Genomic DNA, 15818 nt, shown 5'->3' on the forward strand with positions numbered 1-15818 from the left:
ACATGTAGTAGCTGCTAGGTAAAATGGCTATTTCAAAGACATTCTTTTTAATATCAGTTGGAAGAAATATAATGACAAAAATCTGTTGTAAATTCAGCATTTCTTCTAAGCGAATGTGAATTTTATTCATCCTTTTGTCATTTATATCCATTGGAAGATTTTCTGTACATATATCTGCAAGGTATATTATTTAATATTCATGAAGTATGCACAGCCTAGTGCCTGATACACAACAGCCAGTTTCTCAGTAAACATTTGTGCTTGAGTATATAGAATTATTTGCAAATTCTGCCCCCGGCTTCTCCACCCTGTGTTGACAGTTCTCTGTGTTAGAGACACTGGTTTAATTAGGTAAAGTGAAGGAATCAGAGAAATGTCTGAGGTCTGTTGAACTAACCAAGACAGACAGTGTTCTGAGGCCAAGAGAGCAAACTCTGTGTTCTTCTCCAGAAGCTTTGATTTTACAGCCTGTCCACACTGTTCTGGTAGCACTGTTCTTCAGATATATAGCATGCTATTTTATAGCTGATCAAATGTAAATGCAGTTCTATAGCTGATTGTTTGTAACTTGCTTGGAATTGTTTTATGCCTGGATTTATAAAAAAACATACTTGAGCACCCCACAATGACAGGATATTTAATGAGTACTTTCATTTTCAAAACTGAGTAAATAACAGGAAACTTAAAAATTTCCGTTGTCTAAAGTTAGAGGTGATTGCTGTGAAAAGTTAAGCTATCATTTGGGATGCTTGCATCCCATATTGTTGCCTGGGATTGAGCCCTACATTTCCTTCCAATCCAGCTTCCTGATAGTACATCCTGAGAAGAGCAGATGATGGCTCAAATACCTGGGTCTTTGCCTCTCATGTGGGAGACCTTGACAAAGTTCTTGGTTCCTGGCTTTGGCCTGCCCAGCCTTGGTTTTCATGGGACTTTGGAGAGTGAGCCAGCAGATGGAAAATTTCCCTCTTTTCTCTCCCTCTCTCTCTCATATTTAACTTTTCAAATAAACAAATATTTTTTAAAAAATAAATTTAAAATAAATGAAGAAATATAGCAAAAGGCATAATCTTTCTTGAAAGTACCTGAAATTTAGAAAACAACTATAATGTATCTGTAACACTTCCTCTTTTCTATGTTAGGAATTAAGAAAATAACTGGGTGTGGTTAGTCTGTACCTATTAGAGATATTCTCCAGTTGAGCTTAAAGAATAATTAGTACCCAAATCTGATGCTTTACATGAAGTGGATTCTTGTACCAAAGAAGTAAGTTGTGTCTAATTAAGTATCTGGCGTCCCGGCACCGTGGCTCACTTGGCTAATCCTCCGGCTGCGGCGCCGGCACACCAGGTTCTAGTCCTGGTTGGGGTGCCAGATTCTGTCCCAGTTGCTCCTTTTCCAGTCCAGCTCTCTGCTGTGGCCCAAGAGTGCAGTGGAGGATGGCCCAGGTCCTTGGGCCCTGCACCCACATGGGAGACCAGGAGGAAGCACCTGGCTCCTGGCTTCACCAGCCACAGCATGCCGGCTGTAGCGGACATTTTGGGGGGTGAACCAATGGAAGGAAGACCTTTCTCTCTGTCTCTCTCTCTCACTGTCTAACTCTGCCTGTCAAAAAAATTAAGTATCTGGCACTAATACTATACATAAAAGAATATAAATAAAAATAATGTATAGTTATTATAAGAATAACCTAAAGACCTTACTTTTGGGAACACTTGTTGACTAAAATGTACAATAATAAATGTTATTTTAAGACATACTCTGAACATAGAGAGACAACCTTGCATTATATTTCACAGGGTTTGACAGCCCACCAGTTACTTTACTCTGTGGGATGAGTGCATCCTGCACATGTTTACTTCACTCACACAGTTTGGTTTTCCATGATATATTGTACTTATATAGGATAAAATGCCCACATTATTATGTGAAGTTTAATATTTTTTTTCTAATTAGTCGCTAACATCTAGTAGTTGAGATTAGTTCTAGTAAGTCCTATTTTCTGACTTCTGTTGATTTGCATACAGCAGACAGAAATAATTGCATAGAGCACTCAGCAGGAGCTGAAGAGTGCTGCTGCATTAGTTGAGTTAGTGACACAGCCTGCCACCATGCCCCATTCATTCCCTTGATTCCCTTGCACTCTGTTAACCTGCCAAGCCTTTTCAGGCATTTGAGTTTCAAATCCTGCTCTAAAGAAAAGAAATCAGTTATCAGATTAAGTCTAAAGGAAGACATGCTCTTTGAAGGATAATACTATTTTTACAGAGAAAAATCTACTGAACATGTGTTAATTGCAGCAAATGATGCAGAAATGTTTTCATTTAGCTTCATAACTATCAACCCCAAATTTCTAAAATGGTGTGCTTATTTATTTTCATCTACTAGAAAGGGAAGGTGAGAGGAAGGGAGCAGGAGAGAGAGAGAAATCTTCCATCAGAGATCTTCCAATTCACTCACCAAATGCCCACAATAGCCAGGACTGGTTAAGGCCAAAGCCAAAAGCCTGAAGCTCTTTTCAAGCCTCTCATGTGGGTGACAAGGGACCAAGTACTTGGGCTATCATTCACTGCTTTCCTAGAGTCATTATCAGAGAGCAGATCTGAAGCAGAGCAGCCAGGAATTAAACTAGCACTCCAGCCTGAGATGTGAGTGTCACAAGTGGAAGCTTAAGCAGCTGCACCACACCACCTACTCCTTATCAAACCATATTTTTATTGTATCACAAGTACAAGAAATAGGATTCTAGACAGTTTGGGCATTTTTAAAAATAGTATCTGATTTTAAGAACCTTACAGTAATGAAAAAATATAAAATACTATCACCTTAATAATTTAAAAGTCCCTCCAGTTTTGTCAAATAGGAAAGCTATATGTACATTTTTATTCCTGTACAGATCTCAACATTCCATTTCATTGGCTTTCCACTCGTATATGACTTATGAATATAGGCTGCATTGGCCAATCTAATTTTAGACTTAATTGTAATACATTCTGGGAATCTATAGTCAGCCTTCATCATGGTGTTTCTACTAGATTATTTCCCAAAAGGAGAACATGTGATTATTTGAAATATTTATTTTCAAGTAATAATTAGTTAAAAACTTACCCACCAAAGGTATATCTTAAGCTGTGAAAAAAGCAAAATATTTCAGATTTATTAAAGACTTTAAATAGAATGGTTATTTTGACCAGTAGGAGGAAAAACCTCCAAGAAGCCTCTGAAGAATGTCATTTTGTTAGACCTGAAAGTTTGTTTGACAGATGGAAGGCATTTACCTGAGACTCTTTTTCAAGAGCAAAGTACCATTATATTTTAAATAGAAGAGGACAGGTGTTTTCATCACCAATCATCTTAATTCATTTAAAACAAAAATAAAAACTGCCTTTCTGTCTTGGTGTTGATAGGTAGTCAGCTCTGTGAATACTTACCAGAGGTTAAAGACCTCTTGCATGCAGAACACCTTAGAAGCCTAAAGTCAAATACTCATGTTAAGTTTATTTTGAAAGCAAATTGTTAATATTATGTCCAGGGACAAGCATAATTTTTTTTCTAGTATTTTACTTGTATTCACTGTATTGCTTTATTTGCTTTGTTTTTGATTTTTTTAAACTTTTATTTGATGAATATAAATTTCCAAAGTACAGCTTATGGATTACAATGGCTCCCCCCACCCCATAACTTCCTTCCCAAACTGGTCATTGTTTCAAAAATTTGTATAAGTGTGTAACATAAAAGTTTGAGGCCTTTAGCAACTAGATGTTTTTACAATTTTATAAAATGTATGGCTGAATTTTATATATTTTATTCTTTATTTTATTTTTTTTGAAAGGCAGAGTGGACAATAAGAGAGAGAGACAGAGAGAAAGGTCTTCCTTTTTGCCGTTGGTTCACCCTCCAATGGCCACCGTGGCTGGCGCGCTGTGGCCAGCGCACCACGCTGATCTGACGGCAGGAGCCAGGTGCTTATCCTGGTCTCCTATGCGGGTGCAGGGCCCAAGGACTTGGGCCATCCTCCACTGTACTCCCTGGCCACAGCAGAGAGCTGGCCTGGAAGAGGGGCAACTGGGACAGAATCCGGCGCCCCGACCAGGACTAGAACCCGGTGTGCCAGTGCCGCAAGGCAGAGGATTAGCCTATTGAGCCGTGGCGCCGGCCTATATATTTTATTTAAAAGCTAACATAAAATTGTTATATAACTTTAATTTTGGTTTTTAATTACATGATAATTTCCTTCCTCATTTTCCACCTGAAAGTTATCAGTTGTTGTTTCTGTATTTACTACCTTTTCTTTTTTTTTCTATTAAGTTTTCTGAAAACATTTTTGAATATCTTTAAAATTTTATTTATATTTATTTAGAAAGCTTTTATTTAATAAATATAGATTTCATAGGTACAGCTTTTTGGAATATAGTGGTTCTTCCCTCCATCCCCACCCTCTCACCCCCAAACCATCCCACCTCCTACTCCCTCTTTTATAGCATTCTTCATTAACATTTATTTTTAATTATCTTTATATACAGAAGATCAACTCTATACTAAGCAAAGATTTCAACAGTTTGCACTCACACAGATGCACAAAGTATAAAGTACTGTTTGAATACATGTTGCATCATTAATTCTTATAGTACAGCTCATTAAGGACAGAGGTATTACACATGGAGCAAGTGCACAGTGACTCCTGTTGATTTAACAATTGATACTTTTATGACATCAGTGATCACCTGAGGCTTTTGTCATGAGCTGCGAAGGCTGAGGAAGCCTTTTGAGTCCAGAAATTCTGTCTGTATTTAGACAGGGTTCATAAGCAACGTTGAAGTTCTCTCCTCCCTTTAGAAAAAAGTACATCCTTTTTTGATGGCCCCTTCTTTCCACTGGGATCTCACTCACAGAGATCCTTCATGTAGACAATTTTTTTGCCACAGTGTCTTGGATTTCCAAGCCAAAATGCTCTTATGGGCTTTTCAACCAGATCTGGATGCTTGAAGGGCTGATTTTGAGGTCAGGGTGCTATTTAGCACATTGGTCATTCTATGGCCTACTTTCCATGTTGGATTATTCTCTACCTTTTAATTCTATCTATTGTTATTACCACATACTTGGTTTTATTTATGTGATCTCTTTGATATTTATTACTATCTGTATGATTGGTTACACACTTTACATGAATGGCGTTAGTACCTGCCAACTTAATAGAATTTGGAGTCCCATAGCAAATATTTAGCTTTACTCTTAGGTGAAAGTCCATGGGAACATGTGCCAAAATGTTTATCTCCTCCCTCTCTTATTCTCACTCTTACTTTTTACAGGGATCAATTTTCAATTGCATTTAAACACCTAAGAATAATTCTGTGTTAAGTAAAGAATTCAACAAATGGATTTAAATAGAAAAATAAAATAGTAAAGATAATAAAATAGTAAGTTTTTCCTCAACAGTCAGGACATGGGCTGATCAAGTCATTGCTTCTCATAGTGTCAGTTTCATTTCTACAGGTTTCCTTTTAGGTGTCAGTTGTCACAGATCTTGGGAAACATGATATTTTTCCATTTGGGCTGGCTTATTTCACTCAGCATGATGATTTCCAGGCTAATCCATTTTGTTACAAATGACTAGATTTCATTTTTTTAACCACTGTGTAGTATTCCGTAGAGTACATATCCTATAATTTCTTTATCCAGTCTTCCATTGACAGGAATTTAGGTTGGTTCCATGTCTTAGCTATTGTAAATTGAGCTGCAATAAACATGGAGGTACAGATAGCTCTTTTGTTTTCCAATTTCCCTTGGGTAAATTCTGAGGAGTGGGATGGCTGGTTCCTGTGGTAGCGTTATATTCAGATTCCTGAGGTATCTCCATAATGTCCTATACAGTAGCTTTACTAGTTTACATTCTCAAAAATAGTGGGTTAGTGTGCCTTTTTCCTAATTTCCTCATCAGCATTTGTTGTTTGCTGATTTCTGTATGAATGCCATTCTAACCAGGGTGAGGTGAAACCTCATTGTGGTTTTGATTTGCATTTCCCTGACAGCTAGTGATCCTGAACATTTTTTCATGTGTCTGTTGGCCATTTGTATTTCCTCTTTTGAAAAATGTCTTTAAGTCTTTGGCCCATCTCTTAAGTGGGTTGTTTGTTTTGTTATTGTGGAGTTTCTTGATCTCTTCATAGATTCTGGTTATTAATCCTTTATCAATTGCATACTTTGCAAATAATTTTCCTCTCCTGTAAGTTGCCTCTTCACTTTCCTGTTTTTTTGTTTGTTTGTTTGTTTTTGTTTTGCTGTGCAGAAACTTCTCAATTTGATGTAATCTCAGTTGTTAATTTTGGCTTCAGCTGCCTGTGCCTGTGTGGGTTTTTCCAAGAAGTCTTTGCGTGTGCCAATATCTTACCTGGTGTCTCCGATGTTCTCTAGTAATTTGATGGTGTCAGGTCACAGATTTAGATCTTTAATCCATGTTGAGTGGATTTTTGTGTAAGGTGTAAGGTAGCGGTCTTGTTTCATACTTCTGCATGTGGAAATCCAGTTTCTCAGCACCATTTGTTGAATAGACTGTCCTTTCTCTAGGAATTAGTTTTAGCTATAAGTTGTTTGCAGATGTTTGGATTGATTTCTGTTGTTTCTATTCTGTCCATTTGCCTATCCATCTGTTTTTGTGGCAGTATCATGTTGTTTTAATTATAAATGACCTCTAGTATGCCCTGAAATCTGATATTGTGATGCCTCTGGATCTGTTTTTGTTGTATAAGAATTCTTTAGCTATCCGAGATCTCCTGTGTCTCCATATGAATTTCAGCACCATTTTTTCTAGATCTGAGAAGAATGTCTTTTTGATGGTATTGCATTGAACCTGTAAATTGCTTTTGGAAGAATGGACATTTTGATGATGTTTCAATCCATGAACATGCTTCCATTTTTCCCCATTTTTTTGTATCTTCTAATTCTTTCTTTAAGATTTTGTAATTCTCATCATAGAGATCTTTGACATCCTTGGTTAAGTTCATTCTAAGGTATGTGATTTTCTTTTGTCGCTATTGTTAATGGGATTGATCTTAGAAGTTCTTTCTCAGCCATGGCATTCTCTGTGTTTACCAAGGTTGATTTTTGTATTTTGTTTTTCTATCCTGCTACTTTGCCAAACTCTTCTATTAGTTCCAGTAGTCTCTCAGTGGAGTTCTTTGGACCCATCATATAAAGAATCCTTTCTTCTGCAAGTAGAGATAATTTGTCTTCTTCTTACTCAATTCATATCCCTTTGATTTCTTTTCTTGCCTAATTTCTCTGGCTAAAAGTTCTAGTACTGTAATGAACAGCAATGGTGATAGTGGGCAACGCTGTCTGGTACCAAATATCAGTGGGAATGCTTCCAACCTTTCCCTATTCAATAGGATGCCAGCAATGGGTTTGTCATAAATTGTCTTGAATGTGTTGAGGAATGTTTTTATTTCTGTGGTATCTGTTGTTAAATTCCCTTTTTCATCTCTAATGTTATTGATTTGGGTATTCTCGCTTCTTTTTTTTTTTTTCAGTTAGTTGGGCCAATGGGATATCAATTTTGTTTAGTTTTTCAAAAAACCAGCTCTTTGTTTTACTGATTTTTGTATTGTTTTTTGGATTCAATGTTGTTGATTTCTTCTCTAATTTTAATTATTTCTTTTCTCCTATGATTTTTGGGTTTGGTTTGCTATAGTTTTTCTAGATCCTTGAGATGCATTGATAGTTCATATTTGGAGCCTTTTCCTTTTCTTTTTGTGAACACCTATTGTATAAACATTTCTCTTAACACTGCTTTTTCTGTATTCTGTAAGTTTTGATGTTGTGCTGTCATCTTTATTTTTTTCCAAAAGGTTTTTAATTTCTCTTCTCATTTCTTCTATGACCAACTGTTCATTCGAGTGTGCTTTTCAGTCTCCATGTGTTTGCATATACTATAGAGATTTCTAAGTTGCTGATTTCCAGCTTCATTCCAATGTGGTCTGAGAAGATGCATGGTACAATTTTGATTCTTTTGAATTTGCTGAGGCTTGCTTTTTGGCCTAATATGTGGTCAATCCTAGAGAAAAGGTCCATGCACCTGCTGAGGAGAATATGTATTCTGCAACTGTAGGATGATAAGTTTTGTAGATATCTGTTAGAAACATTTGGTCTATAGTGTTGATTAAATCTGCTGTTTGCTTGTTGATTTTCTGTCTGGTTGATCTGTCCATTGCTGAAAGTGGATTCTTAAAATCCCCCAATACTATAGAAATCTAAGTCTCCTTTCAAATACCTTAATATTTCTTTTAAATTGCCAAGTGCCCTGTAATTAGGTGCATATATATTTTTAATAGTTATACCTTCCTGTTGAATTAATCACTTAAACGTTATACAGTGCACTTCATTGTCTCTTTTAATTGTTTTTTTTTGTTAAAAACTATTTTGTCTGATATTAAGATGGTTACAGTAGCTCTTTTTTTGGTGTCTGTTGGCATGACATATCTTTTTGCATCCTTTCATTTTCAGTCTGCATTCGTCTTTGTGAGATGTGTTCCTTTTAGGCAGCAAATAGATGGGTTTTGTTTTTTAATCCATTCAACAAGTCTATGTCTTTTAACTGTGGAGTTGAGACCATTTACATTCACAGTGACTATTGATCAGAAAGGACTTTGCCCTGCCATTTTTTTTCTGAAAATATTCCTAATTTATACTTTGAACTTCCTTTGATTTTACGGAGAGATTTTCTTCCTTTACCTTCTTTTGTAGTGAGGACCAGGTTTCTGTGTTTCTGTGTGCAACACACCCTTAAGCATCTTTTGCAAATCTGGATGGGTGGTGAGAAATTCTTTCAATTTCTGTTTGTTATGTAAGGTCTTTATCTCACCTTCATTCACATATGAGAGCTTTGCAGGGTATGATAGCCTGGGATGCCTTTTTTTTTCTCAGAAGACTTGAGTTATATCTCTCCAATCTCTCCTATCCTGTAGGGTTTCTGATGAGAAGTCCTCTGTGAGTCTAATTGGATATCCTCTGAAAGTAATCTGGCATTTCTTTCATGCACATTTTAGAATCTACTCTTTATGTTTCACTGTGGTACATTTGATTACAATTTGTTGAGGCAAGGGTCTATTCTGGTCACATCTATAGGGAGTTCTATATGCTTTCTGTACTTGGATATTCCTTTCTTTCTCCAAACCTGGACAGTTTTCTGCTATTATTTCATTAAAAAGGCCTTCTAATCCCTTCTATATCTTGATGCCTTCAGGAACTCCTGGAACCCATATATTTTTTATAGTATCCTGTAGATTCCCAATAGTGTTTTTTTTTTCTAATTTCCCCTTCTTGTCTTTGTTTTGACCTAATACTTTCCTGTACTTTGTCTTCCAAATCTGGTATTCTCTCTTCTGCTTCACCGATTCTGTTTTTAAGGTGCTCCACTGCATTGTTTATTTGTTGTATTGAATTTTTCATTTGATTTTTTTCCCTTTAAGATCTCAATTGCATGCTCTATTGAATTCTTCATTTCATTTTGATTCCTCTTTAAGATCTCAATTTCATGAGAGAAATTTTCTTTCATGTCCTGCATGAATTTCAGTAGTTCATGTGTTTTCATCTGATTACTTGTATGTACTGTAATGGTCAATTTTTTGAATGCCCTTTCTTGTATTTCTTCTATCTCCTTGTCTTCACAAATCCAACACTTTTAAAGGTTCACTAGTGATAATAATAATAATAGTAAAATTTTAATAGTACTTTATGTCATGGATTATTATGAAAGTTCTTCAAATATTAACTTAGAAATACTAATAAAATCTCTACTTTACAGATTAGGTCACTGAGGCACACAGAGTGATTATCCGAGAATTACTAAGCCATGGAATCAGGGTCTGAAAACAGGGAGTTACGACTCTAAGGTCTAATTGTGTCCTTAAGCTTAGTACAGCATTTCTCAAATAAAGTGCTATTCAGTGTGAGAGAATGTGTAACTAACTCACAATCACATAACATACTCACACCAGACTATTACCAGTGAGGGCATTAGACACACTGATCTTTTAGATGATTCATTTTTGGTAGACTTATTACATGCAGGAACTTGTAAAACTGATCTACAGCCTGGGTCACATGCTAATCTCATTTCCAAATATATGCAAACAATCTGTGCACTTGCAGGTGTCCTTAAGTCATATCCTATGTTTCACAACTTGAGAAGATTCCCTTCACTGGGCTGAAAAGAGGGAAGGAAGCTAACATTTTGGAACAATGAAACTGAACTTGGCTTTGTCCATATTTTCTCTGTAAGATTTTGAAAACTCCCCCTTGAGGCAGGTGAGCATCCAGATACAGAAACTCAGATGATAAGAAAATATCCCATCCACAGTCTTACAAACAGTGAGTGGGATAGACAGGATTTGAACTCAGATCAGACACAGGCTGATATATGCTAAGCTGCCTCCCCTGGCTGAGAATACACTCAGAACTTTAAAGGTAAGGGACAAAAAGCTACAAAGTGGGCTGACTTGTGGTTTGGACCTCTTAGATTCTGTTCTTGCACCACTACCATCCCTCTAACTTTCTCCCACCCACTAACCCTCCAGAGATGCTCTCTGAGACATATCCCACTTTAAGTGTTCATTGGATTCTTTTCAAACTAAGCTACATAGTTCCTCTATTCACACTTCCTGAGGAAGGTTTTAGGTGGAATAGGCTTGGAAGGAGAGCAGGTTTTTGGTTGGGAGCACATTGAATGTTAGAGACAGATTGGAAGAATAGATGTGTTCAGGAGAAGTTGAGTGTAGATAGTTTAGTTGGGGAGAACTCAGGCTTCAGTGGGCTTTGGGCCCATCAGGGACTGGAGATTACCAAGGAGTGAGTGCTGATTGGATAAGAGGGAACCTAGGGACTAAACCCTGAGACAATCAAATGTTCAGAGGCTGAAATAAATAGGTAATTTTTTTTTCTAAGAAGGAGATGGTGTTAAGAAGTCAGAGTGAGGCCAAAGTTGTGCCAGAACTCAGAGCAAAAGAGCAGAGCTGAGAGTTCTATGCAGGAAAATTCTGTAGGGTTGCAAAGGTCCCTCTAGAACTATTTCAGCTGCAGATAGCTGAGCAAAAGCACATGTAAAGGTGACTTCCCAGGGCCAGGGAAAAAGTCACCAACAGTGGTTTAGGGTATTATTTTCCCCACATCATTGCCAGAATTTGTTTTGTTTTGTTTTGTTTTGTTTGATTTTTGGATGATAGCCATTCTAACTGGGGTGTGGTGAACTCTCATTGTGTTTTGGATTTTTGTTTCCCTGATGACTAGTGATCCTGAGCATGTATATATGTGTCTGTGGGACATTTGAAATTTGTCCTTTGAAAAAATGCCTGTTCAAGTCCTTTGCCCATTTCTTAACTGGATTGTTTGTTTTGTTGCTGTTGAGTTTCTTGAGCTCTCTATAGATTCTTGATATTAATCCTTCATGCATAGTTTGGAGACATTTTCTCCCATTCCATAAGTTGCCTCTTCATTTTGTCAAATGATTTCTTTGTGGTCCAGAAGGTCCATAGATTCTTTTCCATTCCTTCCTATGCTTTGATGTCTCTGGCACTCCAAATGTCCATATCTCTTGCTTGGCCACCCCTTACTGTGGAATATGCATATCATTGTCCAGCTCTGTTACCATGCACAGTTGGAGAGATCAATCAAACACCACCTCTGACATCTCACTGCCACAGATGCACAGAATGGATAATCCAACATAAAAACCTGCAACTTGTCACATCCAGGGGCAGGGGGATAGGTAGGGGCATCCTGGGTGTGGCCCAAGGCACTGATGCATGTTTTGCAAGGAGGTGGAGCAAGAGGTGGGTGTGCAGTGGGGCACAGGCTGCAAGACAAGAAGGACTTGGATTCATGAGGCAAAGACCACAGAGTCCCCGGGATGAGGTCCACTTGTCCTGCAGGGCCACCTCCTGAACCCTAGTCTTGCTCTTTATCTAGCCCTCCATACATACTCAAGTAGAGACCTGGAGGTGCCAGATTTTCAGTAGGAATAGAATGTGTGAGTGGCCCCGAGTTTAGCACACAGAGCACAGAGGCACCCCAAGGCACTAAGTCAGCGATTCCACCACCTACAATGCCTGCCCGGGGCAAACTCACAGTCTGGCCAGGTCCTAGAAGGTGGGTACATTGAGGCCCAGAGGCAGGAGATTTCTAGAAAGATGTGGTGGTTGGACAGCTGCTGAATGGCAGGGAGGGCCCTGGGGAGGTGAAGGTGGGGACTCTACTCTTCCTTGTCATGTGGGGACAGTTTCCTTCCAATTAGCCATAAAGCATTGCCTGACAGCTTGTGGAAGCCATACAGAGACTAGGTTTCAGGTTGGAGGGCTGATGTCCTGGACTTTGCACACAACAGGTGACCAGTTGAGTGGCAGCAGGACAGGGGAGACTTGTTTGTGAGCAGGGGTGGAAGCCAATGTTCATTGTTGTTTTTCTATCTGGACAGCTCAAAGTACAAGGTTTTCTGGTATCTGGAGACCAGTTGGAATAGGGGATATCTGGTAACTGAGGTCCTTGCATCCCGTTTTCATTTCAGGATGTGCTAGAACTTTGGCCTCAGAAGCCAGTGGACAGGGTGAAAGGGGACCTTAGGCAAGAGGACACTTCCCAGGGAATCCAGAATCGCCCTGCAAATGGGGCTGAGTCACCAAAGTGGGGCTTGATTTTGACTCTTTCCAAACTAAAAGCTAATGCTCAGGTGTAGCCCAAAACCATATTGGAGAGCTGAGATGCTGATTTGGCAGACTTGGTGAATGATTTGTTGGTAAAATCAGGCAAGGTTCCAGGAATATGGGCTCCTGGGATGGTTGGTCACCACACAGCTCCACCAAGAAGACTTCAGGAAAGATGTGCTTGTTTCCAGGTGTTGATAAATCCATGCTGTGTTTGGAGTCTATGGTCTAGGACTTGGTGCATGCTCTGGAGAAGGGTAGCTCCAGGGCTCCTGGCCACTCTTAATGTATGCCTGGGTGAGCTGTAGTCTTCCCCGGATGAGAGGCTTCACGTAACATGCTCTGAATGACTTTCCCTCCATCCCACAAACTACCATGGGTCTTTCTCCCTCTCCTTGGTGCTCAGCCAGCTATGCTGTTGTTGGTTACTATGTATGAACCGTCCAGTGACTGATTGGGGAAACCTGGATTACATTCTAGGTTCCTAGATTAGACCAGGTGTTACCAGTCCTGTTGTTGGTATTGGGTGAGCTAATCTTTAGATGCAAAATATCTCTCTCTCTCTCTCTCTCTCTCTCTCTCTCTCTCTCTCTCTCTCTTTCTTTCTCTCTTTCTCTCTTTCTCTCTCTCTCTGCCTCTGTCTTTAAAATTAAATTTAATTTAGGGTGGGAAAGAGGTCTGCCTGTGGGGCAATGCCTACAATTTCACTACTGTACCAGCATTTACGTCCTGCCTGGATTGACAAGTGCAGATGATCAGAGAAAGAGAGAAATTACGCTATTTGCATGATTCCTCATAGAGGAAACCTCCAGGAAACCAAAGCAAGTTACACCCAGAATATGACAAATCCTGATGATGTGGCTCTGCGTCTCATCACTTGAAGGCCCCGCAGTTTATTGATTTGTGTGAGCAGTTCTGCTTGACTTTGCTAATATGTCATAGATGCAATTGTTTTGTAAAATGTGCAGCAATCCTTTATCTATTTCTGGGAAGTGCATAGAGTTCTGTCAGTTGTGTCTTGTCAGTTTCACTGTAGTGTGTCCTTGCATTGGAGTGTGTTGTGGCATAAGAAGGGGTGGGGCAAGTTGGGGGCCACAGTTGTCAAAGGACAGCTATGAGTGGGATTGGGAGGGGCAGCAGATGGTGAATCTAGGTAGGGGGGCATGGCCTGAGGTATGTATCAGTGAGACTTCATGCAGTCCAGAGGAGGTGGACCTGGAGCCTCCAGGGGAAGGCATCCAGGAGAGACATGGAAAGACCTGCTTGCAATCCTGGGACACTTCCTGAGACCTAGGGAGGCATTGTGTGGTCTGCTTCTGAACCTTATCCGAACAATATCCCGGAGCCAATGGACCTCAGCAATCATAGAGATGGTGTGTCCCTGAAGGGGCACAGAGATGTCTGCAGCCACAGGTATGTAGCAATTTGGGAGGAGCAGGAAGACCTGTGAGGCAGTCCATCTGTTTCTTTTTTTTTTTTAAGACTTATTTTTTGACAGGCAGAGTGGATAGTGAGAGAGAGAGACAGAGAGAAAGGTCTTCCTTTTTGTTGTTGGTTCACCCTCCAGTGGCCACTGCGGCTGGCGCATTGTGCTGATCTGAAGCCAGGAGCCAGGTGCTTCCTCCTGGTCTCCCATGCGGGTGCAGGGCCCAAGCACTTGGGCCATCCTCCACTGCCTTCCCGGGCCATAGCAGAGAGCTGGCCTGGAAGACGGGCAACTGGGATAGAATCCGGCACCCCAACCAGGACTAGAACCCGGTGTGCCAGCACCGCAAGGTGGAGGATTAGCCTGTTAAGCCACGGTGCCGGCCCCATCTGTTTTCTTAATTGTACACCTAGTCCGCCTCCACATCATGCCTTGCCCAAGCTCTGGACAGTATGGGAGCTGGGCATAGAAATAGGGTATTTCCAGTGGAGGAGGGGCAGTGAGCTGGCCTGGAGGCTGCCAGTAGGTGGAAAAGTCCCAGTAGGTAAGATCAAGCCACCTCTATTCTGTCCCCATGGTGAGGGGCAGGATTCCCTGCAGGAGGCCTGGGTGTGCTGCCTTACTCCTGTGGAAGCCTTCCTGCATTACAAACACTGGCTACAGGGCTGAAGTCCTGGGCTCTCCATGCCCAGAAGGTTATTGGCCTGATGAAAGCGGGGTAGGGGGCTGTTTATTTTGGGTCAAGGGCAGAGCCTGAGGTTATTCACAGTTTTCCTCCCAGGTCACCTCTAGCAGAGATTTTTTCTGACCATAGGAGCCTGTTGCATTGATTAGGGACATCCATGAACTCAGCACGTGCTCCAATGTTAGCCCCTGGGAGCCAGTAGAAAGGACAAGAAGGGCAAGGGGACCCTTCCTAGGGAATGGAGTATGCACCTGCAAAAGGATCTGTGTAAGTGAAAGAGAGGATGGTGTTTGTATCTCTGTTAACTCCAGGTACCCCTTAGCTGAGCATTCTTCAGGACTGAGTTGGAAGGAGCACCTGTTCAGCAAGTTGCCAAGAAGGTGGGCTCCTTGGATGGTTGGTTGACATCCACCTCCCCCAGGAAGACTCCAGAAAGGTGTGCTTATTTCCAGCTAGTGTTGTCATGTGCTGATTCTGTGGCCTAGGATGTGGTGTGTGTTCCTGGGAAAGGATACCCTACTCTGAAAGTCTCTCCCTCCTTCACTCCTCCACTTCAGCCACCCCCCCCCAAGTCATTGGAACTTTTTTCTCTCCACTGCTCTCTGCTAGTTGTGGTACTGGAGCTTCCTGTGTCCAAAAGCCTTAGGAGCAGGAAGCCTGAAACAGGTACCACGTTGTAGTGACTGGGTTCATGGGTAGAAAGTACGTTCCTCAGAGGAGTTGCTGCTATGAAAGGTAGTAGCATTCTGGACATTTTGAGGCAACAAGAAAGCATCCAAAGTAAAGATTGCTTCTGCTCTGCTTTCATGTCTCAGGTTGTAGGATCCATGAGTCTTTGTAGCTGACATTGGTCATGCATTCATCCTTGTGACTTTATTTTTTCCTTATAACCCCAATTCTTTTGGTATCATAGGATGGAAAATGAGTGCTATATTGGGCAGGATATGCTTAGTTTTCCTGTTCTAAATATTCAAATATTATAAATAACTTTAGAAATAAATATATTTATTCACTATAC

At 40.2% G+C, this 15818-nt stretch overlaps 1 protein-coding gene across 1 annotated transcript in view; it reads left to right on the forward strand.

The window, feature by feature from the left end:
* LOC133773605 (ankyrin repeat domain-containing protein 26-like) overlaps window positions 1-15185 on the forward strand; it is a 112632-nt gene extending 97447 nt beyond the window's left edge. The window contains exon 14 of the mRNA XM_062211051.1: window positions 15112-15185. The gene's annotated coding sequence lies outside the window, so the exon portion shown is untranslated. The remainder of the gene's footprint in view (window positions 1-15111) is intronic.
* The last annotated feature ends 633 nt before the right edge of the window (window positions 15186-15818 follow it).

This window comes from Lepus europaeus, chromosome 14 (genome assembly GCF_033115175.1).
Source record: "Lepus europaeus isolate LE1 chromosome 14, mLepTim1.pri, whole genome shotgun sequence".
NCBI classification, from domain to species: Eukaryota; Metazoa; Chordata; class Mammalia; order Lagomorpha; family Leporidae; genus Lepus; species Lepus europaeus.